At 47.9% G+C, this 26,895-nt stretch overlaps 2 long non-coding RNA genes and 1 pseudogene across 2 annotated transcripts in view; 1 reads left to right on the plus strand and 2 right to left on the minus strand.

Moving 5' to 3' along the window:
- The window catches only part of LOC111813592, a 36,194-nt gene extending 27,846 nt beyond the window's left edge, over positions 1-8,348 (minus strand). Inside the window, exon 1 of the long non-coding RNA XR_002818803.1 lies at positions 8,196-8,348. This is a non-coding gene — a long non-coding RNA (uncharacterized LOC111813592). The remainder of the gene's footprint in view (positions 1-8,195) is intronic.
- LOC101560296 lies at positions 7,379-8,034 on the plus strand (annotated as a pseudogene).
- A 400-nt stretch (positions 8,349-8,748) lies between the features above and the next one.
- LOC111813590 lies at positions 8,749-10,308 on the minus strand. The gene is made up of 2 exons (XR_002818802.1): positions 10,036-10,308; positions 8,749-9,315 (listed from the first exon to the last, which is right to left on the minus strand). It is a non-coding gene; the product is annotated as an uncharacterized LOC111813590 (long non-coding RNA).
- Positions 10,309-26,895: the final 16,587 nt, after the last annotated feature.

Here is a 26,895-nt window from a genome sequence, read left to right on the forward strand (position 1 = left end):
ACTTCTTGTACAGCAATTAACCACTGAGAAGAATATATGCAGTGTATTATTTGTTGAAACTGTACTCACGATTAGATTTGAAACTGTCTCATTGCTATCTGTTTATCAATAAAACTTTGAAAAAAAATAAAAAATAAAAAAAAATGCTAAGCTGATCCTTGCCTGCACTGAAACCAGGAGACGACTGAGACCAAAGGAGGACAGCAAGCCTGTTTCGGATCAGCATACTCATGAAGTACATCCAGAAGTACAAGAACTCAAAGCCATGGAGAAGAGTGGCAGAACTGGAAGCCCCTTCCTCCTGGAGGAGACCTGGATGGGTCCGAGCACCATCTTCACATGCATGACTCACAGTCAGATATAGTCTTAAAACCAGCACACGGGCCCCCTCCCAAGGGCCCACCTCTCCTGTACCTCAGCAGTCCTTGCTCTCTAGGAATCACCAATTTAAAGGAGAAAAGGACACAGCTAGAACAAAACATAATGCAAGTTTGGGCATAAATAACCAATTGAGTGGGACCAACCAAATGCTATGGATGACCAGAAGACAGGTATCACATTTGCCTGGGGACATCAGGAGGGGCATCCTGGAAGAGGTGGCATTGGGCTGGGCCTTGATGAACAAACCTCTCCAGAAAGAGGTAGATTAATTTTGTTTAGTTAAATACCCATGGCCATACAGGCTCATAAGCCTCCTTGTGAATGCCCCTCTTGTTATAGATCTAATACAGAACCCCAGAGTGTGGTGAAACAATCGCAGGAGCTCGGAGAACAACTGGCTGCCTCATCCCACTGCTGCCACCTCCCTGGGCCTGCTTACCTAGGCACTAACATCTGCTGAATGAGTGGTGAAGAAATGAGGGAACAGATGGCCCTGCGTTCCCCTCCCCCCCACAAAGAAGCGGAACTCACAGAGCACACAAGGCAGGGCCCTAGTTTAGTCTGGGCGATTGCCTAAACCTTGTGGTTTTCCAGTGCTGTCAGAGAGCATAGGTGTTGATTAAGGCTGAGGCCACAGATGCCCCGCAAACCCCCAGGGGCAGGTTAACTTTGCTGTCCTCTGTGGCTGGAGCTTCTACACCTGCCCATGGAGTATTGCTGCTCAAAGGAGCCTCCCCATCCTGCCGCTCCTCTTGACAGTGAAGCTGAAGAGCAAGTTTCACTACCTGGTTATCTTTGTCCCTGCATTATCAAATGCCTCATCCGGAGGTGTGTGTGTTGGGGCGGGGAAGTATTCCCTATATTCAAAAGATGCCAGGGCTTGGGGATGGGGGAGGCAGGATTTGAGCAACTGGTAATCATCTGGCACAGCCCCCTTGTTTTACAGACTAGAAGCCAAAGGGATATGTCCTGCCCATTGTCATGGCTTGAGCCCCTGGAGAACAGGGACCAGGGCTCTGCCCTCCCAACCCCTCTTCTGAGACCGCTCCATGGCATTCGGTTATTTCCTTTTCCAAAAAAGCCAGCCCCTCCCAAGCCTGTTACCATGGCCACGTGCCAGGGGTTTCTAATACAACTTCATGGCATAGAAATTGGGTGTGCTTGGTTTTCTTTATGTACAGAAGCATAAAAAAAGATCAAAGCATTTGCAATTTGATGATTCTCCTAAATGCAAGTTCAAATTGCTGAATTTAACAGCCAGCACTTTTTAGAGGGCTTTCCGGAGCAATTACTCAAGAAGGAATTAAACTGGATTTGCCTTTGGCTCCTTCTCGCCCCTCCCACTGCCTGGAAAGGGAAGACGGGGGTCTCAACAAGACAATCTTGAGAGATTATTGCTAATTACAGATTTTTACCTGCCTGATGTTCTTTTACTTCACACGTTAATTAAATCAAGATCAGGTGGCTTACAGATGGGTTTGCCGCTGGCTATCGTAAGAGATTAATAGATGCCAGCAAATGGGTTCGGAGGGGAAAGCTCTTGAGTTTTATGGGTCATGGCTGCTGCTTCTCTCAGCAGAAATCATGACAGAAAGAAAAAGGGCTCCTCTACCGTAAGTGGCCTAGTTCATCCGAACCTCAATACAGCCCTGTGTTAGATGCCTCAGAGCTCCCAGAGCAGGCCGGTCCCCCTACCAGCAGATCCAGCCAGTCCCGGAGACGCAAGGGAAATCAGGCCTCCGATTATTAGGTTTGTGACCGAGGACCAGAGGCTGCACACCGGGCCTTGTGCAGCTTTGGAAGTCAATCGGTGAACAAACCTGGGAGCATGCTTCTGCTTGCCTGCTCTTCAGCTACCGATTCTCAACCCCTCACCATCACATAAGCTACAACAAAGGAGAGGACAGAAACAGAACCAGAAGTCTAGGGCTTATTTCTGTCCTAGTAAGAAAGACATTGAGTTAAAACACAGAAGGCCACCTCTGTCGTAGCTCTGCCGGGGTTCAGGGTGCCCACTCAGGGCCATGTCAGGTTTTCTGCTTGAGGACTCAGCACCAAGGTTGAGGCCAGGACAGAGGAAGAAGGGAAGGGAAATCACGGCAGAAGAAAACAAGTCACTTACTATTCACAAAGGAAGCATTTGTTCCAACATGGAAACCCCTGAGCTTTCAAACAGCCCTGGACCATTCACTGGAGCCCTCAGCTCACACTAGCTAATCAGTTCCGAATGCTCCCGGCAAGCTGCCTTCCCTGGTGCTGGCTCTGATTCACCACCACCAAGCCCCGGTTTCTGGGTGAGATGAATGATGAGCACCACCCGTCCCTCGAGTGTCGCCCACACACTATTTGGAGGCAAGCACACACACTCATTCTTGAGGACAATGAAAGAACATGCGCTTAGATTGGTTAGGCAACTCACACGCCTTGCCGCACAACGCTGGATGGCGTCCACCCCCTTACTCCCCCCCCCCCCCCCCCCCCCCCCCCACCCCGCGAGCTCACCAGAGAGGCCTGGGTTTAGGGCGAGGGTTAGAAGTGATTCAGCTGTATTTGGCAGCCAGCAGTCATGCCATGCCATCCTCATGCCGGAAACCAGCAAAGCACTTAAGGTAACAATCTGGTCTGTTCATTTTCTAATTGTCTGCCTACTCTGTTCCCATACCCATTCCCCAATGGTGTCTTGGCCCTGTGACACCTGTCTGCAACCCTTGGGTGCCTTCCAGAGCACAGAATTCACTGCCTGGCTTACCTCTGCAAACTAGGGGCAGGAAAAAGTCTACTTGCAGTGGAGAGTTGGGCAGGGCCAGGGCCAGATGAAGCAACCGAGGCCCCAGGCTCAACCCTGCACCTGAGCAAACTTGGCATCAGTGCCTCTGAACCCAGTGCATCCTGGGTACCTTGCTCTCCTCCTAGGGTAGAGGGGCTTTCTGTCCCTGAAGGAAGCTAATCACTTCCCTATTTCATAAGTCAGGGAAGCTTTTTAAAAATACACCAACACCAGGCCAATTAAATGTAAACTTTCCATGTGGGGCCTGAGCAAGGGAGGCGCATGTCCTGTAGTCCACTGTGCAGCTGGGGGGAAGAACTACAGGTCTGGGGGCTCACATGGGGCCCCTGGCGTGGATGGGTGGTCTGCCTATGTTTCCTGCAGCCAGGTCAGGCTCACTTGTCCCTGTGCTGACCTGGACCCTCCAGAATTCCCTCCGGGGCCATGAGGCTCATGTCAGGCTCAACATCCAAGCAGACCTCACCAGGCAGTTATTCCTCCCAAGTCCCCAGCCCCCACCTGGACTTTCAGTGAGCTCAGCTGCACCGTGTCTCCAGGGTTGTAGCCAGAGACACCCCAAAGTCTCTGCAATAGAACAAAGTGCTCTCCCTACTTATCCACTGGACCCGAGATACCTGAGTGCCTAACCCCCACCTCAGTCTCCCTTTTTCCCATGAGCATTAGAAATAAAAAGGATGGGTGTCCTAATGCCTCCTCCTGCCTTGTAGTAATTTCATATATAAAACTATGATGGATCCTCTGGGCCTTTAGGAAATTCTGTCTCCTTAGCACTTGGCTTTTGCGTCCTATTGTCACTTCGGGGATTCAAGGAAATCTAATTTTGATAGTGAAACTCGGCAATAGCAGATATATACCTCTCCCCTGAGGCACTGACATTCCCTGCTACCATGCAAGGATGCCCCAGAGCAATGAGATGCACGGGCTATAGAAACACTTCTGAAAATATTTCAGGTAATGTCACCTCCATGGCACACATCTTGTGCCAAGATTTGATGTTTTACCCAGCACCTTGGAATGTACAGCCACTTTCTGGGTCTCTATTCATTCAGCCTTCGGAGAGGCAGGTAGAAAGGGGGCATTTTCATTCCCATCTCATATTTGTATAATGAAACAAAAGAGAGAATTAAGTGGGAAGTGAGGGTGTGTGGAAGAGATAGAAAAGGAGAGATCTGGAGTTTCTGTGTACTCAGTGCGGTTTGGACATCTCCAAGCAAGCCTGGTGCATTCTTCTGAAAAGTAGAAGTCTTTGGCCCAGCTATGGAAACTGGAAAGATGTGTAGCCCATTGCTTCCTGCACCAGGGCTACGATCTGCCAAACCTCAGGGTGCCAGATTGCCTGACGATCCCCACTCGGTCTCTATCTCTCCATCTCTCACTTCTGCTCCCCTTCTCTCTTCCACCCTGCCCCATCCCTCTGTCCTACCCATGGCTGGCCAGGGCTTCATGCCAGCCTGCAGGCCCACTTCTGTAGCCTCATAAACACCATTAAGCTCCGTAGGCTTCCTGGGACTGGGCCTGCCTGCCACTGGGGATTAAGAGCCCACAGTGAGTCAGCAGCCCCGCAGGGCCTGAAGCCTGAGACTTGTGGCTGGGCCTCTACTAGCTGAGGCACCCAGTACCCCACCCTGAGTGTCCCTGTGCTTCTCCTCACTTTCCCAGCCCATAGGCCAGCATCAGTGCCCACCCTGGGCCTTCAGAGTCCCAGTATGTCTCCCTTCCTACCAACATCCCAGCTCTGAAGTTGTACCACCAAATGCCCTTGGCTTTGATGGTTGGCCACAGCCACTGGTTAGGGAAGCCAGCTGCAGGGGCAGTGACAGCGGCATTCTGGAAGCCTGAGGGTGTGGAGTGTGGGCACCTCCTCTCCCTGGCTGTGACCCTCTGGCACGAGGAGGGAGAGCTGAACAGCTGCCAAGAGTCACCCACAGGCCCTCGGTGCCCACACACTGTGAATCACAGCTACTGTACAGAGTGCTGAGTCACCGCCCAGCATCTGGGGGGACAACGGAGGGCCTATTTTAGAAAGTTTGCCAGTGTACCCATGCCTTGCAAGTGCTTAATAGTTATTGCCAAAAATAGGTATGAGTTTAAGGCCATGATGCTGTCTAGGCAGCTCCTTGACGAGGGGCCATACTATACTTGTTAGTCTCCAGCTCACCACAAAGGGACCCGAACTTCAGTGTGCAGGCCAGCCCCAGGGCACAGATGTGTGTCCACACCCTGGCTTCATGCAAAAGAAGCGGGTCTGCAGAAGTCAGTGCCAGCTCTGCAGAACAGAGCACACATCTTTGTGCCAACTACTTTCTGAGTCACTCAGTGCCATTCCCATTCACGGGAAGAGAAAAATCTGCTGCAAGGGACCGACTGGCTAGCATTTCCAGTTTCTTGGCAATCCAAGAATTGAAGGCTTCTATAAATAGCAAGTCCCCAAATGCTCCCTCTCTTAGCAGGGGCTGCCCTCTGTCTAACCTCCATTCATCCAGAGTACACTGAGCAAGCTGAAGACCAGAGCCACCATGGACCTCATTGCCTTGGAGCGCAGACCTGAGCTGGGATGGCCTCAGCCAGGCCACAGAGCTGTACCTGAGGCCCCAGCCCCAGAGTGACCTCCACAGAGATGGGTGACACACAGCCTCTGTCACCATGGAGTCCCGGAGGTTCATGGGATGCTCAGAGAGCTATGATACAAAGTAAAATGTCACATGATCCATAAAAAGTTGAAGTGTCAGGGAAGAGCAAAGATACAAGATCATACCTGCAGGAGGAATCAGAGGACAAGAATGTGAGGGGACCCTGCAGAGCTGGGCAGATTGGTACTTGGGGGCTGGAGAAAGGATGGAGTATTTCCAAGAACGAGCTGGCCGTGAGCCATGGAGGTGGGCCACCCAGGCAGTGGCAGCCAGTGGGCTGTAGACAGCATGATGGAGTAGAATAACAGGTGGGGAGTAGAAGAACCCAAGGGACAAGATGATGGTCCCCTGGGGCACCTGGCAGGTGAGAAATTGGAAGTGGATCTTCCTCATGCTCCTCAGAACACCAGGTGGCCTGGGGCCAGGGCTTTCTGTGAGCAATGCTCTTCAGGTAATGTGTCACATGCACTTTCTAAGAGCTTGGAATCCAAGACTAGAGATGAAATTATGGACAGATGTTGAGGACACATATTAAGCATATACATAAATCAAAAATTATGTAATGCTCAAGTATTTAAGTGCAAGGAAAGAAGTCAGTGGCTCTAATGGACTGGTGAGGGGAGAATGTGTCTGGGGGCTTGTCCTAGAACATCTGCTTCCATCTTCAGCCTTCCCTGTGTGCTACAGCTCTAAGGTGGGCCCAGAAGAGCCCAGACATTAGTGCTAAACATTAAACACTGGTTTTATGGGGGCCCTGTCTCTGCCATGGCTGGTTTCTGAGGCCAAACAATTCCTTGAGCCTCCTACTCATTCTCATTAATTGGTCCAGTTCATCTCTGTAATGAGTCCTGAGTCTATATGAGTCCTGAGCTCATAGTCTGCTAGATGCAGCTAGGAGAGGGCAGGGGAATAGGGGACAGGGTCACAAGTACAGTAGCACACTACACAAGAGGGCACAAGTAGAAACTGTAATCCAGAGCTCCTCTTTTCACCAGTTAAAAGGAGTTATGACCACATGGGTGTGGGAAAGCCTATTTCTAATCCACACAAAGGCATTTAATGGGCTTGTGTCCTTGACAGGGATATAAGCAAACAGCTACAGTAGGAAGAACCACACTTACACTGTAAGTAGCTGCCGGACCAGGCCCAGCTCTACCCCTGTAGACTGCCATCTCTTCAGGACACAGAATCAGACACCACCAGAGAGCTGGGAGTCCCTAAGAGTTGGGGTCACCAGAAAAACCTCCCTGCTCCACTTCTGACACCACTGCCAGGAGCCACCGAGGCTGACTCTGAGTATTTCCACGGTGGAGCTCTGCAGCCCCCAACAGCCCTTTGCGGGTGAGCAGTCCGCCCTGTGACTCCCTCCATTGGCTCTGGGTCTGTGCTCTGTTGCCCTATAGATGTACAGGTAAAAAGAAAAGAGGAGTCAGATGTGGTGGCACAAGCTTGTCAACCCAGCATTCAAGAGGCTGAGGTAAGAAGATTGTCGTGAGTTTGAGGCCAGCCTGGGCTCCATAGTGAGTTCAAAGCCAGCCTGAACTATGTAGTGAGACCAGAAAGACAGACAGAAAGACAGACAGACAGACAGACAGACAGACAGACAAGACAAGGGGAAAAGGGAAAGGGAAAGGAAAGACCCCTGCACCAGGCAAACTATTTCTCACTCATTAGTTTCTCCAGGAAGTTGCCCCCCAAAAGACAGCCTCCAGGCCAGCAAGGTGAAAGGTTAGCGGAAGTGCGCTCCTTTGCTTTCCACTGTAACTCTGGCTTGGTGCTGCTGCAATGGGCAAGTTCCTGAAACCAGGGAAAGTGGTGCTGGTCCTTGCTGGATGCTATTCCAGATGCAAAGCTGTCATCGTGAACAACATTGATGACGGCACCTCCAACCACCTCTACAGCCATGCCCTGGTGGCTGGGATTGACCGCTATCCTTGCAAAGTGACAGCCGCCATGGGTAAGAAGAAAATCGCCAAGAGCTCAAAGATCAAGTCCTTTGTGAAGGTTTGTAACTACAACTACCTAATGCCCACAAGGTACTCTGTGGACATCCCCCTAGGCAAGACGGTGGTCAACAAAGACATCTTCAGAGGTCCAGCCCTCAAGTGCAAGCCCTGGAAGGAGGTGAAGGTCAAGTTTGAGGAGAGATACAAGATAGGCAAGAACAAGTGTTTCTTCCAGAAGCTTTGGTTTTAGGTGTTTTTTGTTTCTACCATTAAAAATTTCAAAAAAAAAGATAGCCTCCAACAGTCCCACCTGAATATCTGCCTGCTCCCCACATCATGAGCCATTCTCTGTCCTGTTCCTGTTATAGGCTTTTCTTGGGCTGGTTTTCTGACTGTAGACTGGCAATAGTCTTTTGACCTCAAGCATTGGCTCCTTGACTTCCCTCTTACCTCTTTATTTCTGCTCCTCTGGAGCTCATGAACAGTTATACAGGTTGTACACTGCCCTATACTTCAACTTCTAGATCTACTCCTTGTTCCTTTGGGTCCTTGCTGTGGCAGTCAGTGTCCCCGCTGAGTTTGTTGGATTGCTTTGTTTTCTCTCTCTCTCTCTCTCTCTCTCTCTTTTTCAGGGTCTCACTACATAGCCCACATTAGTAGTGATCCTCCTGCTTTCTGCCTCCCAAGTGCTGGGATTACAGGCGCGTGCCACCATGCCCGGACTCCATTGTCAGCTCAGCACACCCGGAGGCAGGGCCGGCACATGTTGGATTGCTTTTGAAGGAACAAAATAAAGGCAGAAAAAAAAGAAACCTCATTACCTGAGGTCCTTTGGTCTCCCCAACTATCCACCCACCTTTCCAAAATAGATTATTTCTGAGGAGTACACCTGTTACTTATGTTTGCATTTGTCCTGTTCAGCAGAAGCCATCCAAAGGGCCTGCGTGGGGCAGGGGCCCAGGAAGTGTTATTTGAATGAACAAATGAATGGTGAGTGAATGTGAATGGTAGAGGAATCAGGTTTAATTGCTTGAAATGAGGGGAGCACTCTTGTACAACAGGTAGGGATGAGATGCCAGAGCTCAGTGTCCCCTGGAAGCTGCTCAGATGATGTCATTAGAATTGAGTGTTATGGGGTCCCCTGGAGCCTGAACCACATGAGTGGAGTGGTCTTCTCCCTTTCACGGTCCATCCTTCTTTCACATCATTCCTGCTTTTCCATTGGAGCTGCAGCCACACAAGGCATCTATAAAGCTGCTAACATAACAGTGACAGAGCCACCTGAGAGAGGAGCAGCAGGAGCCGGAGCAGAGGGACAGGAGCCAGCATGGCTTCACAGGTGAATCATGAGAACTTGGCCAGGTGCGTGTTCAGTAGAGATAAGAGGTGGAGAGAGGAGAGAGACCCCGGAGAACAGCTGGAAGCTGCCTGCACGAGGCAGACTCGATGAGGACGGCTGACCCACGCAAGTCCTGCATTTGAATTTGCCATGGTGCATTTTGGAGGTGTAAGTGCATGAACAGGTACAACTGCCAATCAGGAGACAGAGGACCCAGGCTTTGACGTGATGCTGTGAGACAAACATAAACGTTAGGTGGTGGTGACCAGAGGTAGAACTGCGGTCCCTAAGGCCCTCACTGCTTCTCTTGGCTGTTGATATGGGGACAAAGTGGGTCCCCACCCTGCTGCACTGGCTCTCAGCTCTGGGTAGGAGGAAAATCAACTGTACCACACCACTCCAGTTGCTGTCACAATGGAAGGGCAGATCCACTCCGCCTCCTCAATCTGCAAGGGAGAAAACCAATAAAGGGGCTCCTCAGCAAAACCACTGCTCCCAAAATATGAGCTAATTTGCAAAACTTTCACTTCCGTGTGACTTTTTTGTGTAATTGGGCCCATATGGATGGAATAGAAATCCTGACATGTTAAAACTTAAAGCCTTCTAAGCCACTACACTGAGGATAGCAATGTGTAATACTAAAACCATGCTTGAAATACCTGTCATTTTGGTCTTCTAAATGTGTACTGCTTCTAATGTCACATCATTTATTGCCATACTATCTTTAAAGTAAATGTTTGTTTAAAAAAAAAAAAAAAAAGAGGTAATGAAAGAAAAGAGACAAGAAAAAACTTAAAGCCTAAATAGCAAGATCTTTTGAAGACTGGAAGGTTTTGGCAAACTTTTACCTTGGTTTTCACAGTGATTTTTTAGTGATTCATTCTGTTAATATTCTTAATATTAACTCCTCATTAATATTAATACCAATAACCTTGATCAAGCCCTCCTTACCTTATGCGAGGTACTTGGATTAGTGATCCATTGTTACACAGCAAAATACCAGTAAATTTAGCAGCTTAAAACACTCAAATGTGGTGTCAGTTTCTGAGGGTCATGAATGGAGGAAGGACTTTGTTAGGTGACAGGTCACTGAGGCTGCAGCCAAGGTGTCACCAGGGCCGCTGTCTTCTGAGGGTCCTGATGGGGTAGAGGATCCTTTCTAAAGCCTTAAACACAGCTGTGGCCTCGGTTTCCTCCCACGTGGCCCTCCCACTGGTCTGCTCACACCACGGTCATGATCCAAGAAGGACTGTTACCAAGCAAGAAGCCCTGACATGGGGAAAGGATCTAGCCTTTAGGTGACACTCCATCCCATTTCCTGGTCACACAGGTCAATCCTAGCAGCACACAGGAGAAGATGGCATAAGGGTGTAAACTCAAAGGGCAGAGACCACCAGGGCAGCGTAGAGCTGGTCTGTCTGTGCCTCATGTATATCTTCATCCTCCCAAAATTAGCCAGGGAAGGCTACTGTTATGCCCTTTCACAGATGAGGTAACTGAGGTTCAGTGGGGGTGACTGCTCATGGCCTCTGAGGTGACAGAGAGCAGAGCCGTGTCCCCTTCTCCCAGCTAAGGCCACCAGGCTCAGGCCACCCCACATAGAGCCCTGGATTCCTTCTCCTCCAAACACATGGCATTTTGCAGCTGCTAAATCTTTATCAGAAAACACACATCCCACACTCGTTAAAAAATTTTAAACTATGAATAGAAAATTTTTTAACACGATCAAATGCAACCCAGGAAAGTAGCAAACATAATACTATACCATAAACCATTAGACACATTCTCATTAAAATCAGAAGCAGAAATCTCTCTGCAGTTACTACTATTCTTTAATATTAGCAAATATGGTTAGTGCAATAACATGGCAATAAGAATTAGTAGAAAGTAGAAAATCCTAGATAATAGATGGAAAACAGCTCTGAATATGACATTTCAGCAAATGGCTGGATTCCACATCAACAGCGCCTTTCCAGTAGATCAGCACTGGCCAAATGCCTGTCATGCCCCAGCCCCAAGCTACCCCAGAGCCCACAGCCACTACTCATTCTGTGGCCATGCTTTCGTAACTTGTCTTATTCTACTCAGGATGCTGTAACAAAATACATGCCAAGGAGCAACTTATAAACAACAGAATTGACTTTTCCCCTTGTGTAGACAAGAAGGCCCAAGATTATCAGAATTCAGAGATTAGGTTTTACCCATGGGAGACAGAAACATTCAGACCACAGAACCTGTGGTCTTCCGTGTAGGTGGGTGGCTGAATGTTTCCAGGGAAAGACTCAGGACAGCAAGTTTCCTTCGTGGCCCTAGGACTGTCCAATTCCCTGAGATATGACAGATGAAATCTTTCATCCTGCATTGGAATGTGCTTTTCAGAGGAAAATTAAAAGACAAGAGGCAGGGACATTGCAGAAGAGAACCAGTTCACAGTGGGCAGAGGGTGGCAAAGCAAGCCAGAGAAGCCTCTTTCAATCCCTTGTATTTTATCCACCCCAGGTGGGACACCCTTGACTCTACCTAGAACTATGCCAAACCTATCAGTGGACTGATTTAGTAGTCACATACCCTCAATCCAGCATCACACACTTTGATCCAGCTACCTCTGAAAAAGCCCCCACCTATGACCACATGAGGCTTTGGGGGGACATCTAGGTACAAGCCACACCATGGGGATTGGAGGGATGAGTAGCTTCTTCAGGGTCATGGATGAATAGTGCTGAGCCACGACCCCGACCTAGGTCCTGGGTTCAGACCCAAGTACGCCTTCTAATCTGACTGCTTTTAAGAGTGAGACATAGCCCTGCCCCTGCCAAAACCCTGTCTCGGAGCCACACAGTGATAGACTGAAACCTCTACAAACTCGGCCAAACAAAGCTTTCCTCCTTTAACTTTGGGCATCGGGCATTTTGTCTCACCCACGAGAAAAAAAGGTCACTAACCCACCTCACAACCTTGACCCGTAGAGCACAAATGGGTCTGCCCACATCCTCAGAGTTGCAAGGATGCTGTGGTGGCCTGTGGGAAAGCGCTTTGCCGACTCCAGAGCCATGCAAACGGCCAGCAAGGCCCCTAGCATTGATGAGGGTGCAGCGCCAGCCTCCTAACAAAGCCCCAAGCAGTGCCAGCTCTCTAACTGGTCCCCGTGGTGTATTTGACTCAGCTGTCACATGACAGCCCAGCCCCCATGGCTCACACTTTGTCAACCAGATATATAGAGTGCTTCAAACCCTGCTGATGCCTAAAGACAATGGGGACAGAAAAGGTATGCAGTCATCTCCTTGCTTTACCTGATTTTAAAAAAAGTTACTGTTTATTTATATTACAATGTTTTTATTATATTACAATGTAATATTACAATGTTTATGTTTATATTTATATTATAATGTTTGTTTATATTACAATGTCTACTTTAGGGTCCCAGCAAGGAAGGAGAGTTAGAACTGTCCCCAAAGGCATCCTCAGGAGCCCCAGGGCAATAACCTTCTAGGAGTGTGGGCCTAGCCACCTAGCTAGGTCCCATCTACAAACACAAGCTCCTGAAAGGATTGGGAGAATAGATTCTGTGAGGGCAGGAGAATCCAGGGCAGAGAAGGAGACTCCAGGCCAGGGAGGGAGGAGACTCCAGGAATAGGACCCCAGTGAACACCTGAGAGGTTTGAGGTTGATATCTGTGCAGAGCACCCCCACCTTAGAGGCCTGGCTAATGGGGTGGGGTACAATGCTGAAGCCAGAGCAGATTTCCCAGGGAAGCGATCCCAGCTGACTCTGCCCTCTGTGTTGGGAAGCGTGGAGACTGCACAGCACCTCAGAATGAAGTCCCCTCCTCCTTAAGGACGGCCAGCCCTCCTGCCCAGTGAAAAGTGTGCCAGCTTAGTGGGCATGGCCTTGGGGAGGGCACTGCCTAGGCCATGGGCTGGCTGTTCCCCACTTTCCTGGGGTGACAGCACAGACCTGGCCAGGCCAGACCAGCTGCTGCCGGAGGTAGGCGCAGGTCTCCTGAGGACTCCTCTCCCTCCATCTGTCAGCCTTGGCTGCAAAGAGACACTTGCTGTGGTCCCCAGGAGTGCTGAGGGACAGACTGCCCTGAGCTTCCCCGCTGGCCCGCAGTCCTGGCTCCTGGATTAAAGGACTGGCTGCTGGCCACTGCAGCCATAGCCCAGCTGTCTCCGCAAGTCTGTCCAGCCCACTTTCTGTAGCGTGTCTCTGAACATGACTCCCTGCCAGATGCTGGGGGCTAAGAAACTACATCTGTGGAAGTTCTAGGGGGTAAACCATGCCTGTCCCCAGCTGAGCCACTGTGTGTCCTGTGTACCCCAAAGTCTAGATTCTTTCCATAGCCTCGTTTTCCCAGACTCTGTTTTCACTCCCTCTGTGGAATTCTTTCCAAGGGTCCTGCAGGCTTCTGTATTGCCCTCTGTTTGTGTCTCACTCTTTCCTGTGTGCGTCTGTGTCCATCTCACTGTTCCCAAAATCTCCCTCTTCTCTTCCTGCTTCCTCTGTTGCTATCTCTAGATTTTTCTCAGTTCATTCTCTCTCTCCCTCCCTCCCTCTCTCTCTCCCCACCCTAGCTCTCGCTCTCCTCTCCTTGTGTAAAAGCGCCCAAGCAAAATGTGCAGCAGGACTGAGGCTCTCTAAGGCAGAAAAGTGGGGACTTCCAGGCTGGGTTTCACATGGTGGCTCTGCAATTTGGCTGGGAAACTTCCTTATGGTGGCCTTCGGAAAGCCCACAGCAGCTTCCGGCAGGCAGCGTGTAAAGCAAGGCTCCTGCACAGCCCTCCCCCACAAGGAACAGCAGAGCTCTGTCAAGGCCTGCATCTCCCTCCCAGGAGGTGGGCGCTCTTATTCCCTGTATTCTTTGGTCCTTCCAAGAGGCAGAAAAATACCTTCAGAAGCCACTGTGTGTCGGAAATTCCAGCAGGAAAACCACAGCAGGTCGTCTTTTTTTCTAAATGACTAGGAGGAAGCAGAGCTGGGGTAGAGGGATAGATGAGGAATTAATAATGTGATTGGTTAAACCAGCAGGGCCCGGGACTCGAAAGCATTTGAAACGACAGCTGGAGCCAGTGCTTCTAACTGTACACACCTGTGGCCGAGTTACACCCTCTGCCAACCAAGGCATGGATCTGAGAAACAGTGGTGGCCATTTCATTTGAGACAAGGGTACTGTCAACTGCTCTTCTTCTTTTTCTTTATTTCTTGAGACTCACTATATAGTTCATTCTGAATTTGAACTCACTATGTAGTCCTGCCTGGCCTGAAATTCACAGTGATCCCCTGTCTCAGCTTCTCCAGTGTTGAGATGAAAGGTATGAACCACCGTGCCCAGCCTGCTAGCCACTCTTCAACTATTATCCTAGTCAACTCTATAGAAAACGTTAGGTGAGTAGTTATCTTCCCACTCCACAAGTGAAGAAAACGAGGCTCAAAGAAGGCAGATAACTTGTCCAAAGTTATACAGCCTGGGGCTGGAGAGATAGCTCCATGGCTTAAATGCCTGCCTGACAAGCACAAGGTCCTGAGTTCAATCCCTGCTACCAAAAAATAAAGCTACTCAGCCAGTGAGCAGAAGAGCTACAATTAGAACCCAGGACACTCTGACTCCAGCTTGTGTGCTCGCCCCTCTGCTGAAGCAGCTTAATACTCCATGGAGGTGATGCCACGCTTGTGAGCGTCACTGCTGCGGGTGGATCAGAACAGAGACCCAGCGGGCCACAATCAAGCAGCAGGTTGAGCCGACCTCCGCTTCCTGCCTCAGGCGGCGGCAGCCTCTGAGCACCTCGGGAGCAAAGGTTCCAATTAGCCCAGCTGGCTGAGGCCCACAGAGATGTCTCCGAGCTGCAGAAATATGCTGCTTGCTGTGCCTTCATCTCACCAGCTCCCAAAAGAAAGATATTAAGAGCTTGGGAACAAATGTATGAAAGAAAAATGATATCAGAGAAAACTCTGTTTTCTTTGACTTCAAAAAAAAAACTGACATTAGTTTCACTATTGTGTGTGCTTCTTTCTACTGAATTGGACCTGAAAAGATGAAATGGGGCAGGCAGTTCCGCCTGAAGACTTCTCTGGCAGCAGGGATTAGGAGAAATTTAGGTGCCGTGCTGTGATCAGGTCGGAAACACTTCAGAACCAACATCTCAGAATCAACAGTTGTGAGGGGTGAGGGACACCTCATTGCTTCCTTCTGAAGAGAGAAATGTCCCCTTCTGTTCTGCTTCCACAGGAGAAAAGGGGAGAGGGCAGCTGGAAAGACAGCCAGGTGGGATAACATGCTGCACCACTCACGGATATTTAAGCCCTCTTAGGCTTGGAGTTCATCTTTCCCTGCAGTGACCTCATGGGGACAAGTAGTGTACATGTGGTGCCAGGATGGGGCTGTAGCCTTGCACACACACACACAGTTTATGAAGTTTGAAACAATCTGTTCCTCGGATTATACAACCTCGAGCCAGAGAGCACACCCCCAAAGTGGATTTAGACTCTCTTGCCAATGTGACGGTCTTTATGGACGACACCAACCAGATTCCATTCCCTGCCACAAATATTTCTGGAGTTTCTTCTGGTGCCAGCGCTGAGCTAGACACTGAGGGTACAGAAATAAATCAGCTCTGCCCTCTGTCCTGAAACTGCTGAGGAGTCTGGGAAGGAAAGTCAGTTTTGCAAAGAGAGGGTTGATTCAGCATCCAAAGGACGCTTTTTGAAGGTACATATTAAGCATTCTGAGCAAGGATTACTATAAAGGAAATTTAGTGGCCAACTTGACCCTAATTTGATCAAATAAGCCAGACTCAATTCATTTTCACAGGCAAGTCTCTCTCATTTAGAAACTCTACAGAATGCTTTTTAGTGCTGTCTCCTGCACTAGATGGCATCCGTGGTCTCTATCATGCAAAAATACTGTCTATGCCAGAGGACGGTCAGGAAAGGTGGGAACCCAAGGATATGGGCGCAGGACGGATACGAAATGGAGAACCAAGGGCCTGTTCCCACGTTCTCTTACAAGGCAGAGCAATATAAGTTTTCCAAGATAAATAATCAAGACTCCACACTTTCACCCCCATGTGCATAGTTGGCAAAGGGCACAGGGTGAACCCTGGGCCACAGACTCTCCTGACTGCCCATGTCTTGGTTTGCAGCCTCTAACTGTTACAAGGCAGACACCTTGGCTGGCTCTGTCCATACCCCATCCTCCTCCTTTCTCTCCACCTCTGCCTTGCAGTCCAGGCATCGTTTTCCAGCTTCACTGGCCTCGTGACTCTGTTCCAGCCAGTGAACTGCAGTCAGAAGTCTCTGGGGAAGCCAACTATCATAAAAAGAATTTTTTTTTTCACCCTTCCCACTTGTCGTCCTTCTGGCCCAGAATCTGAGTACTAAAGGTGCTGGCAAAGCCATCTGTCACAGCAGCCCTAGAATGTCCCTAGGTGGGCTTCTTGTCAAAGGGAATGATTACTATCACTGACCTTTTGTTACTTGTATTTGAACACAAGCCTAGTACATATGAAAACTAAGGGCCGGCCAGATAGCTCAGCAGATGCAAGTGCCTGCTTAGGCAGACACAGGGACTGGGGTTCGATCCCCATCATGTCCTGCCCTCCACAGCTCACTGAGCTGGCAATTGATACTGGGCGTGGTGGTATGCACCTGTAATCCCAGGGCTTGGGAGGCTGAAAACAAGAGGATCACTAAGAGTCCAATCTGTGTAGTGAGACCCTGTGGATTCTGTACTCAATACATAAAAAAAGAAGAAAGACAGACAGAAAACTAGCATTATAGGCATGTTCCCTATGCCAGAGCCTTTACAGCCATCAGACTGTGGCCTTCATGTAGGTGGATGTCCATCCTTCTTTTCAGTGCTCTCTGTTACAGCCCCCGGCAGGCTCCTACTGAGACTAAATTTAGGGTCCTTGTCCTTGTTGGGGTCTTTAGCTCCCTTTATGCATGAAGAAGAAAGATGCTTTGCTGTTGTGGCTCCAAATCCATATTGGGATGCAGGTACCTTGTAGTTGCCTGAACACAAAGGTATCCCACACAACCACCCATGCAATGTCATGAACAAGCCCTTTAGAGTTAGCCCAGCCTCATGCAGACTGAATCAACCCTGATACTATTCTAGGCTCACTGGCCTCTTTTGATACATGTTACAGCACCTTCTGTATTCCACCTCGGGGAGCTCCCACAACCCTCTAATATCTAGTGTTTTGTTTTAATATATTTGGTACAAGGTCTCACTATGCAGCTCAGACTCATAGTGATTCTCCTGTTTTCAACCTCCCCAGTGCTGGGATTACAGGTGAGTGCTATCACACCCCGACTCAGTTGCTGGCTCAGTGCACCCAGGGGGTGGGGCCAGCGCCAGGGATTGAACCCTGGTCCCTGCACTTGCCTAAGCAGGCACTTAGTTTGCTGATCTATCTCGCCAGCCCTCCGTCCAATTTCTAGTTTCTCCATCATTGGCCCAAGTGGTCTCTAAAGTTCCCTAAGAGAATACCTGGAGCCAACATTGATGCTTGTTGATTTGCAAGTTTTGTAGCTTTTTTGACTAAGAGAGCCTGAAAGACTGCCTTAGTCACTTTTCTTGTTGTTAGGACAAAACATCCAATATCAGTAAATTAAGGGAAGAGAGCTTTATTCTGGCTCACATTTCAGTCCATAGTTGGCTGGCATCAAGGCAGAACTGCATGGCAGAGGGGCTGGCAGAAGAGAGCTGCTATGGCCCAGTGTCCAGGAAGTGGAGAGAATGAGAAGGGAGGAGCTAGGAAGAGGAATCAACCCTTCCAGGCCACATCCCCAGTCACCCACCTCTTCCAACCAAGCCCTATCTGCTAGCAGAAAGTCAGCAACTGGACACCAAAACCCACTCACCTTTTAAAGGCCCCATCCAGAAGTGCATGAGGCTCTTGGGGACATCTAGATATAAGCCATGTCATAGACTAGGTAGTACAATTCCCTGCTTTTACCAGAAAACTGAGGCCTAAGGACTAGAAGTGATAGGTCAGTGCTCCTCAGAGAGTTGCTGCAGGAATGAGGTGCTACCTGCAGCTGCAGTATAGGTTGCTTTCTTTCTGCCTACCAGAGCCCAGGGCACAGGCCTACTAACTGCCCTGGGGCGATCAGGCCCTGGATGCCCCAGTGCCTATTGGACAATGTCGAAGACCAGACCCTTCTCAGCCTTATGCTCACTGTTTCTTCTCATGTATGGATAGAAATCTCAGGCCAGCCTTGTGAGGGAAATTCTAGGATCCTTAGCCCAGCAGGGAACAGGCCAAAAGATTTTCTACAGCAAGAACAATCCCCTTTGGATATACACTAACCCACAAGGGATGCTGATGGGGTAGAGGAAGAAAAGACCAGAAGCATTAACAGAAGGGACTTAAAGAAGGATGAGACTGAGTTTCTCTTCTGCAGGGTCACAAAGAAGATAAGTGCGGGCCCTTCCAGAAGGGGAGATCTTGTTTACCGCTGCTGTGTTCCCTTGGCGCAAAGTCTTGTTTCTCAGAGTAACCAGGGCAAGGAAACACCATGCCTCTGAGGTGAGTCCTAGCATGGTCTCCATCTGCTCCTGAGGACGGATCGATAGAGGCTCCACTAACTTAATTACACTATGCCCTATACAGGTACTCAGAGTAACTTTAAGATGATATAAACACCACAGCCTCTGTTTCTGGATAGGTTATCTAGTGATGCCTCCTGACATTCACAGGCAGTCAACTTCTTCCTGGGGAATTTCCACTAATGCCCTCCAGGAATAGACCTTGTCTTTCTGGGCAGTGTCAGTGCGTTCAAGGCATAGCTTGACTCCAGCCCTCGTAACAACAAAGTAAAATGTTCTCACTGTAGACAATGGATGGAGACCTATAGAGTACTCTCTGGGTCTCCCTAGACCATAATGGTTTCCATGCTTTGGGGTCTTTGGAGTCTTTTTGTTTCAGGGCCAGGAGATAGATGAGTCTTTGCACTCTCTGCCCCACTATTCTGTCTTCCTTCTTCCGAGATACCTCCAATCCCGTCTGCTCCCCATTATGCAAAACAGATTCAAGCTGTTGAGGCTGAAGAGTATTTGTTGGCTTCAGGACCTGTGTAGTGTGAGTTTTTTGTTGTTATTTGTTGTACCGAAGATCATACTCAGAACCTTGCACTTGTCAGGCAGGTGCTTGTGCTGCTGAGCTATATCCCTGGCCCTCGGCTTCTGGCCCTGATTCTTCTTAGCAATTATATTCAGAGAATGCTGCCGCACACCTGTAATCCCAGCACCCAGGAAGCTGAGGCAGGAGGATCAGCATGAGAGCAAGGCCACATTAGGCTACATAGTGGGTTCGAGGCCAGCCTGAAGTATGTAGTGCAACCCTGTCTCAAAAAAATTATATTCAAATAGAAAATGTAATCTGTAGGGGGCTGGGGAGATGGCTCAGTAGAATAAGCACTTGCCTGGCAAACACAAGGGCCTGAGTTTAATCCCCAGTTCCACCAAAAAAAAAAAAAAAAAAAAGAGAGAGAGAGAGAGAGAGAAAGAAAGAAAAAGAAAATGTAATCTGTAGAATACCTCATCAAATTTGCTGCAGTGGGGGAGTGAGTGAGGCACTAGGACCAACTCTGAATTGATAATTGTTGAAGTTCAGTGCTGGGCTGGAGAGATGGCTCAGTAGAATAAACACTTGCCTGGCAAGCACAAGGGCCTGAGTTCAGTCCCTGGCTTTGCAAAAAAAAAAAAAAAGAAAAGAAAAAAGAAGTTTCGTACTGGCATTAGTCACCAGGTGTAAGCAACCCAAGTGTCCTTCAGTGAACGAATGTATGAACATGTGTTACCTTCAGCCTTAAGAAGGAAGAAATTTCAATGCATGCTGCAGCTAAACCTTGAACATATTATGCTACATGAAGCAAGCCAATCACAAAGACAAGTGCTTTATTATCCTGTTTGTATGAAGTACCTTGAGTAGTCAAATTCCAGGAGAAAAAATGTACAATGGTGATTGTCAAGGGCAGAGGAGGGAGTAAAGTGGATGTCTAATGAACTTCACTTCTGCAAAATGAAGACTTCTGGAAATAGCTTGCATAACAATGTGAAAGGTAGAGTTGGCCAGATAGCTCAATAGACTAAAGCGCCTGCTTAGGCAAAGCACAGCAGCTGGAGTTCAATCCTGGCCAGGGTTCAATCCCCAGCATGTTGTTCCAGCCCCACCCCACCCCCAGGGTGTGCTGAGATTGAGGGATTGAGACTGGGTGTGGTGGTGTGCCCCTGTAATCCCAGCACTTGGGAGGCTGAAAACAGGGGAATCATATGAGTTAGATCTATGTAGTGAGACCCTGTAGACCCTGTACTAAAGTGCAAAATAAAAAAGGAAAGTCGCTTAACATTGAACTGGACCTTAAAATGGTAAAGACAGAAAAATTATATCTACCACAATTAAAAAGTTTAAAGAACTTTTGCAAACCTGAGTAATGTGCACATGAGCATTCATTATACCACTCGGTCTCTGCTTCTGTGTGCACTTGAAGCTTTCTATAATAAAAACTTAACATGCTCCATGCATTTATTAGGATTCTCCAGAGAAACAGAATTAATAGGGTAGTTATATAAAATAGACTTTATTATGAGAATTGGCTCACATAGTTGTGGAAGCTAAAACGTCCTGTGATACACCACCTGAAAGGTAGAGAACCAGAAAAGATGGCAGTGCATTTCAGTCCAAAGGGCTAAGGGGACAACTGGGGCAACAGGGCACAGTGATATTAAATTCTAGAGTCCAAAGACCCCAGAGCCAGAAGCTCTAATGTCTGAGGACAGGACTGAGTGCTTCGCCTCAAGAGGAGAGAATTTGCCTTTCTCTGTAGTTTTGTTCTCTTTAGGCCTTAAACAGATTAGATAATGGCCTCCCATGCTTGGTGAGAGTGGATCTTCTTTATGCAGTTGTATTTGTTAATTTTCCATTGTTATTAGAACATAACAAAGGCTGGCTGCTTTATAAAAGAAAAGAGGTTGGTTTACGTCATAGTTTTGGGAGGCTGAAAGTCCAAGATCAAATAACTTTGATTCATTCCCTAGGGAAGGGCCCCCTGGTTCCATAACGTAATGTGCAAGAGGGAGAAATTACGTGACAAGACAAGGACCCAGAGAGGCCACAGAGGGCCGAACATTGCTCTTTTATAACAACCTCTTTGTGAGAACTAACCAGGGAATCATGGGAACTGCATCAATTCCTTCTGAAGGCAGCACCTGCAGTGACCTAACAACCTCCCAGTAGATCCCACCACGTAAAAGTCTATGACCTCTTCACAGTGCCATGTGGAGGGCCAGGCTTCTAACATAGGAACCTTTGGGGAGCAAGCCACATCCAAATTAACCTACTGCTTCAAACTCTCATCTCTTCAGGAAACACCCCCAAAGGCACAGTGAGAAAGGTGTTACCAGCTATCTGCGCCTCCCTTAAGCCACTCCAGGTGACACATAAAATCAACACACCACACAATAGTAACTGAAACTGCAGAGGGAGAAATCTAGTAATACACTGCAGAAAAACTTGTAGAACTGGAGTGTAGTTCAGTGGCAGAACACTTTCCTAGCAGGCTTAAGGACCCAAGTTCCACCTGCAGCAGAAAGAAAGTAAAGAAGGAAGGGAGAAAGAGGAAGGAAGGAAGGAAGGAAGGAAGGAAGGAAGGAAGGAAGGAAGGAAGGAAGGAAGGAAGAGAAAGAAAAGACATGTGTGCAGTTGAATAAAAATACCATAAAAAGCTTACTGAAGGATATAAAAGACATTATGAGTAAGTGGTTGTCTTATTCCTTTTTTTTTTGGAACCGGGGATTGAACTCAGGCCCTTGCGCTTGCCAGGGAAGTGCTTATTCTACTGAGCTATCTCCCTGGCCCTGGTTGTCTTATTCCTGATTGCAAGTTATAATCATGGAGTAACATCTATTTTTTCATATTTATCTATAAATTTAGTTCAATTCTATGCAAAAAAAAAAAAAAGTCCACAAGAAACAGTCTAAAAACAACAGCCTGATTCTAATATTCATCAGCAAAGGAAACTTACCAAGAGCCATGATAAATCTGGAAAAGAGGACCGAGCAGGGAGGACGAGCCTCATAAAGGAGCTTACGCTATTTATATTAGCACTGTAGTGATTACAACTTGGGAAGGCAGTGGCCTGGGAACCAGCTGGCCGCAGAAGTCAGAAAACTGAGCGGAGTGTGACATTCCGTTCCTCTCAGGAAAGTGAGATCAAAGAGTTCAGAAAAACCAAAGGGAACCACAGAGCTCTCAGTGTCCACATTCCCTCCACACACACATCCCCCCAGCTCCTCTTCACTACTTCCTTTGGAGCCATATGGTTGTGGGGTCAACAGGGTCCTGGAGGGAAAGCACCAGGCTGGGCCTGGCTGGAGCAATGGGCTTTCTGCCTTGGAGGTGGCCTGACCCTATAGGACGCTGGTCACGTGGATATGCTCCTGCAGACTCAGCCCCTAAACAGCTAAGTGAACCAGACAGTGCTGTGCTTCAGGGCTGGAAACCCAGTGATATAGGGGAATGGAAAGACCCAAATGGAAAGACCTGGACAAGTTCAAATTCTCTATAATTGAAGAATGAATTTTAGGAACAGCAGTGGTTAAGAGCAAAATATGTTTATTGAGGGAAAGAAGGCTTCTGTCCAAAAGAGGGACAGAAGGGATCCCAAGTGAGTTATCAAGGAATCTGCCTTTTCTAGGGATTTTTACATGAGGTGAGGTGGGTCTAAGATGGAAAACATGGGAATTGTACATGAGGTGGGACAAAACTATGGTCAACCAATAAGATCACAAGCACAATTGCTCAGGTAAAATTGATTAAATCCAGGATCAAATGGGGAAGGGAGTCGGGTAGCAATGGGTATGAATATAGAACAGGGGCTTATCCTGTAGGGGGTTGGGTTAATTATTCTTCCTGACTTTCTCAAGGTGATAGAGACCTGTTTAGAATATCTATCCCTGATGTTTATCCTTAGGGAGGTATGCATTTGTCTGATCTCTGGTCTTGAAGTCTAGCCCACAGCGGGAGTGTCTGTCTCTCTCAGTTGCGAGGTACCTGGCCTTCCATACTGGCTCCTTCTGAGAACCTGGCCCTGTCTGACTGCCTATAATATTTCTTTCTAACTCAGCTGCCTATAACACCAGGAGCAGAAAGCTCCTCCTGGCTGCCAGTGGCCTCCTCCATGTCACCAGCTAAGGAACCACAGGGCCCAGGCAAAGAAAGGAACTAAGAGGCCAGTGGCCACAGGGGAGAAGCCTTCTGAACACCTACTACTGTCCTGGAAAGAGCACCCAAGGGAGAAGAAGGGTTGTTTCAACAACAAAAAGAACTCAAAGAAAGCGTCTTGAAACTAAAAACATGCCTTTAAAAATAAATAAATAAATAAAAATAAATAAAAGAAAGTGGATGGCTTAACAATAAAGATAGCCAGGGATGTGACTAGAATTGCGCTTTGAAAGGTAACATGCAAGACATATTGCAAACCACAGAGCAAAATTCAAAGAAGCAGAAGAGGGAAAGTGTAAGAGTTTTGGTAGGCAGATTTGTAAGACCTAACATAAGACTAATTACTAAGTCCCAAAAGACAAAAACCACCACCACCAAAAAAAAAAAAAGGAAATATATATTCAAATGTATATATACCAGATATAGATATGGGTATGTATGCACACATATGAATTTGGATCTTTGTGTATTTAGCCTACAGATATCTATGTGTATTTAGCCATATCTATCCACCTATCTACCTATCTATATTGCCAAGGATTGTATCATTCACATGTATTCTCTGAAAAGAAAAATTTTGAAAAAACAGGCAAAAATCAAGTCCACGTGTGGTGGCACACGTCTGTAATTGCTGCACTTGGGCAGGAGCCTAAGGCAGGAGGATTGCTACAAATTTGAGGCCAGCCTGGGCTACCCTGTCAAAAAAAAAAAAAAAAATCAAACAATTCTAACAGAAAAGAAGAAACAGGAGTGGCCAATTACTCATGCTTAACTACATGCATGGTTCATATATACAGTCATGTGTATATTGTATGTACCTACTTTCTGTATGCACATGTGTATGTGTGTATATATGTGTATAGATATGTATTTTAAGAAGAAGTAAATAATAATAGACTGGAAATATGGAATGCTGAGCAAGGAGTCTAAAACAGAAGTGAAATATTGTGAAGAAAATTCTAATAAGATTTAGAAAGAAAAGCAATTTCAGCAAAACCTAGGAGTTGGGGGCAGGGCATCTGAGTGAAGGTATCGGGAAGATTGCTCAGGGTAAGGCAAAGAAACTTGGAAAGAAAATCCATTCTCAAGATCTCAGGGGCGAAGGGAAGAAGCACCTGCAGGGGAGCAATGGGAGGGAAGCCCATCTCCAAATGGGAGAATCAGAACTCATACAGTTGTGCTACTACAGAATGGTTTGATTGTGGGCATCAGGAAAGGTGAGCAGAGAGTAATTCCCAGGGAGTGAAGAGTACAGGGTAGGCCCACTTGGTGCATAGGGATTTGAGCAAGACTGAAATGGAGGGAGGGGAAACAGGAGCCATGCACCGCTGTAATAACACAACAGCACAAATAAGTGAACAGCCATCGAAAGGGCATCAGAAAAAGGCCTCAGCACATTCGCACGGTAGCATCCTACAGCTATTATCAGTGTTACTACGGACCTAATATACAGAAAAGGGAGAAGACACCTTCACTTTACAGCAAAGTGAAAGAAGCAAGCTGCAAACTCATATACAGCTTGCATATCACTTTAAAACAAACAAAACCCATTACACCTGCACTGTATGTTTTTGTAAACGGGGGGGGGGGGAAGGCCTGGGCCTGGGGCTAATGAGAGGGAATTTAGTTTTATCTACATTGTTTGAAAGTCTTATGATAAGAATGGGATTATGAAAAAAAAAGAATGAGATTATGAATTACATGTGAATAATTAAAATACACTTCTCTCATTCATAACAAAGAAACTCCTCTATATTTTGAAGGGCAAATGCATCCACCAATCCATTCATTCACAAGTAGGCACTAAATGCCCCCATAAGCCAGGTGCTGCTGGGGTGAACATGAAGCCTCCGCCGCTGAGTCCCAGAGGGCTCTCTGGGACATGAGATAAGACTCATAAGCCAGTTACTGGAATAGGTCAGCAAAATATGATCCGAGCCATAGGAGGCATGCAAACAAATGCTCTGGAGGTTGCAAGAGGAGATTAGGGCTTGGGGAGCTGGGGGGCGAAGGAGGGAGGGGAAAGAAGTGAGAAAGTCTTCAGGATATAGGAGCTTTTCATCGCTGTGACAAAATAGTGAGAAAGTCAACTTAAGACAAAAGAAGGTTCACCTTGGGCTCATGGTTTCAGGGGGTTCAGGCCACAGTCCACTAGCTCCATTACCATGGGCCTGAGTTGAGGCAGAATGTTATGGTGGCAGGAGTGTTACAGAGGAGAGTTACTCACTTCATGGTGGCCAGGAGATGGGGGAGGTATCTTAGCTACTCTTCTCTCATTGCTGGGACAAAATACCCAATACCCAAAATTAAGCAAGGAAAGATTTATTTCGCTCACAGTTAGTGGAGGTTTCAGTCTACACTCAGCTGGCTCCAGGGCAGAGTGGCACGTGGCAGAGAGCAGCAGTTCATGGCAGTGGAAAACAGCAAAACAGCAAGAGCAAAAGGGAGGAGTAGCGGCAACAATGGCTACAGAGAGCAAGTCTGTCTCCCTTATGTTGCTTTTAGGCTATCTGCCCCAGGCAGGGTGAAGCACTCACACCCATAATCCCAGCAGCATTTACGCATTTACACCCATAACCCCAGCACTGGATCATGAATTAATCACAAAATTCTAGGATTCTGCCGCATGACTGCATGAGGCTTGAGAGGGGGAAGGGAAGGGAAGGGAGAAGGAGAAGTAGGAAGGGGAAGGAGGAGGGAAGAGGTCCCAATATACACCTTAAGACCATGACTCCAGAGGGCCAGCTAAATAGCTCAGCAGATTAAAGCACCTGCAAGCAGGCACAGGAACCAGGGGTTCCATACCCGGACCTGCCGTGCTGGCCCTGCCCCCAGGGCATGCTGACAGGGCAATTTAGACTGGGTGTGGTGGCGCACACCTGTAATCCTAGCTCTTGGGAGGCTGTAAACAGGTGGATCACTATGGGTCTGGTCTAGTAGTGAGACCCTGAACACCCTGTAGACCCTTCCCTTAAAAAAAAAAAAAAAATGACCCAATGCCCTACTTCTTCCACATGAGCCCACCTCCTAATAGCCCATTCCACTGTGAACTTGTCCATGGCTCAATCCATGGGTGAGGTGAGCCCATCAGAATTCAGCCACTGCCATAGGCTGAATGTCTGAACATTGCTGCTTCGGCCGGGTGGGGTCTCCATGCCTTCAGCACATGAGTCTTTGAGGGATATGTCACTTTAAACCATACAACAGACAAAGCAGCATATGTGTTTGGGTGTGTGCACATGCATGGTGTGTCGTAAGTGGCATATGTGACTTATCTGACAGCAGGAGGGGAGAATGTGAAGGCTGGGGAGGGAGGCTATGGAAAGGTATTTACTTATACAGCTAACACTGCCCAGGTACTGATTGAGCCCAGGCCTTGTCTCCTCAGGGGTCTCACTGTCTAATGGGGCAGAGGAGGCATGGTTTGGGTGCAGACAATAAATGTGATTTCATACTACAAAGTAACACCACATGTATACGTGATTACAGAATAGAGGCCAGCCGGAGAGGTTTGGATTCAATTGGTGACATGATTGGCAGCCAGAGAAGGTTGCTGAGAAGAGGTATTCCAGGTCCATAGTGGGCC

Source organism: Octodon degus, unplaced genomic scaffold, assembly GCF_000260255.1.
Source record: "Octodon degus isolate 3935 unplaced genomic scaffold, OctDeg1.0 scaffold00203, whole genome shotgun sequence".
NCBI classification, from domain to species: Eukaryota; Metazoa; Chordata; class Mammalia; order Rodentia; family Octodontidae; genus Octodon; species Octodon degus.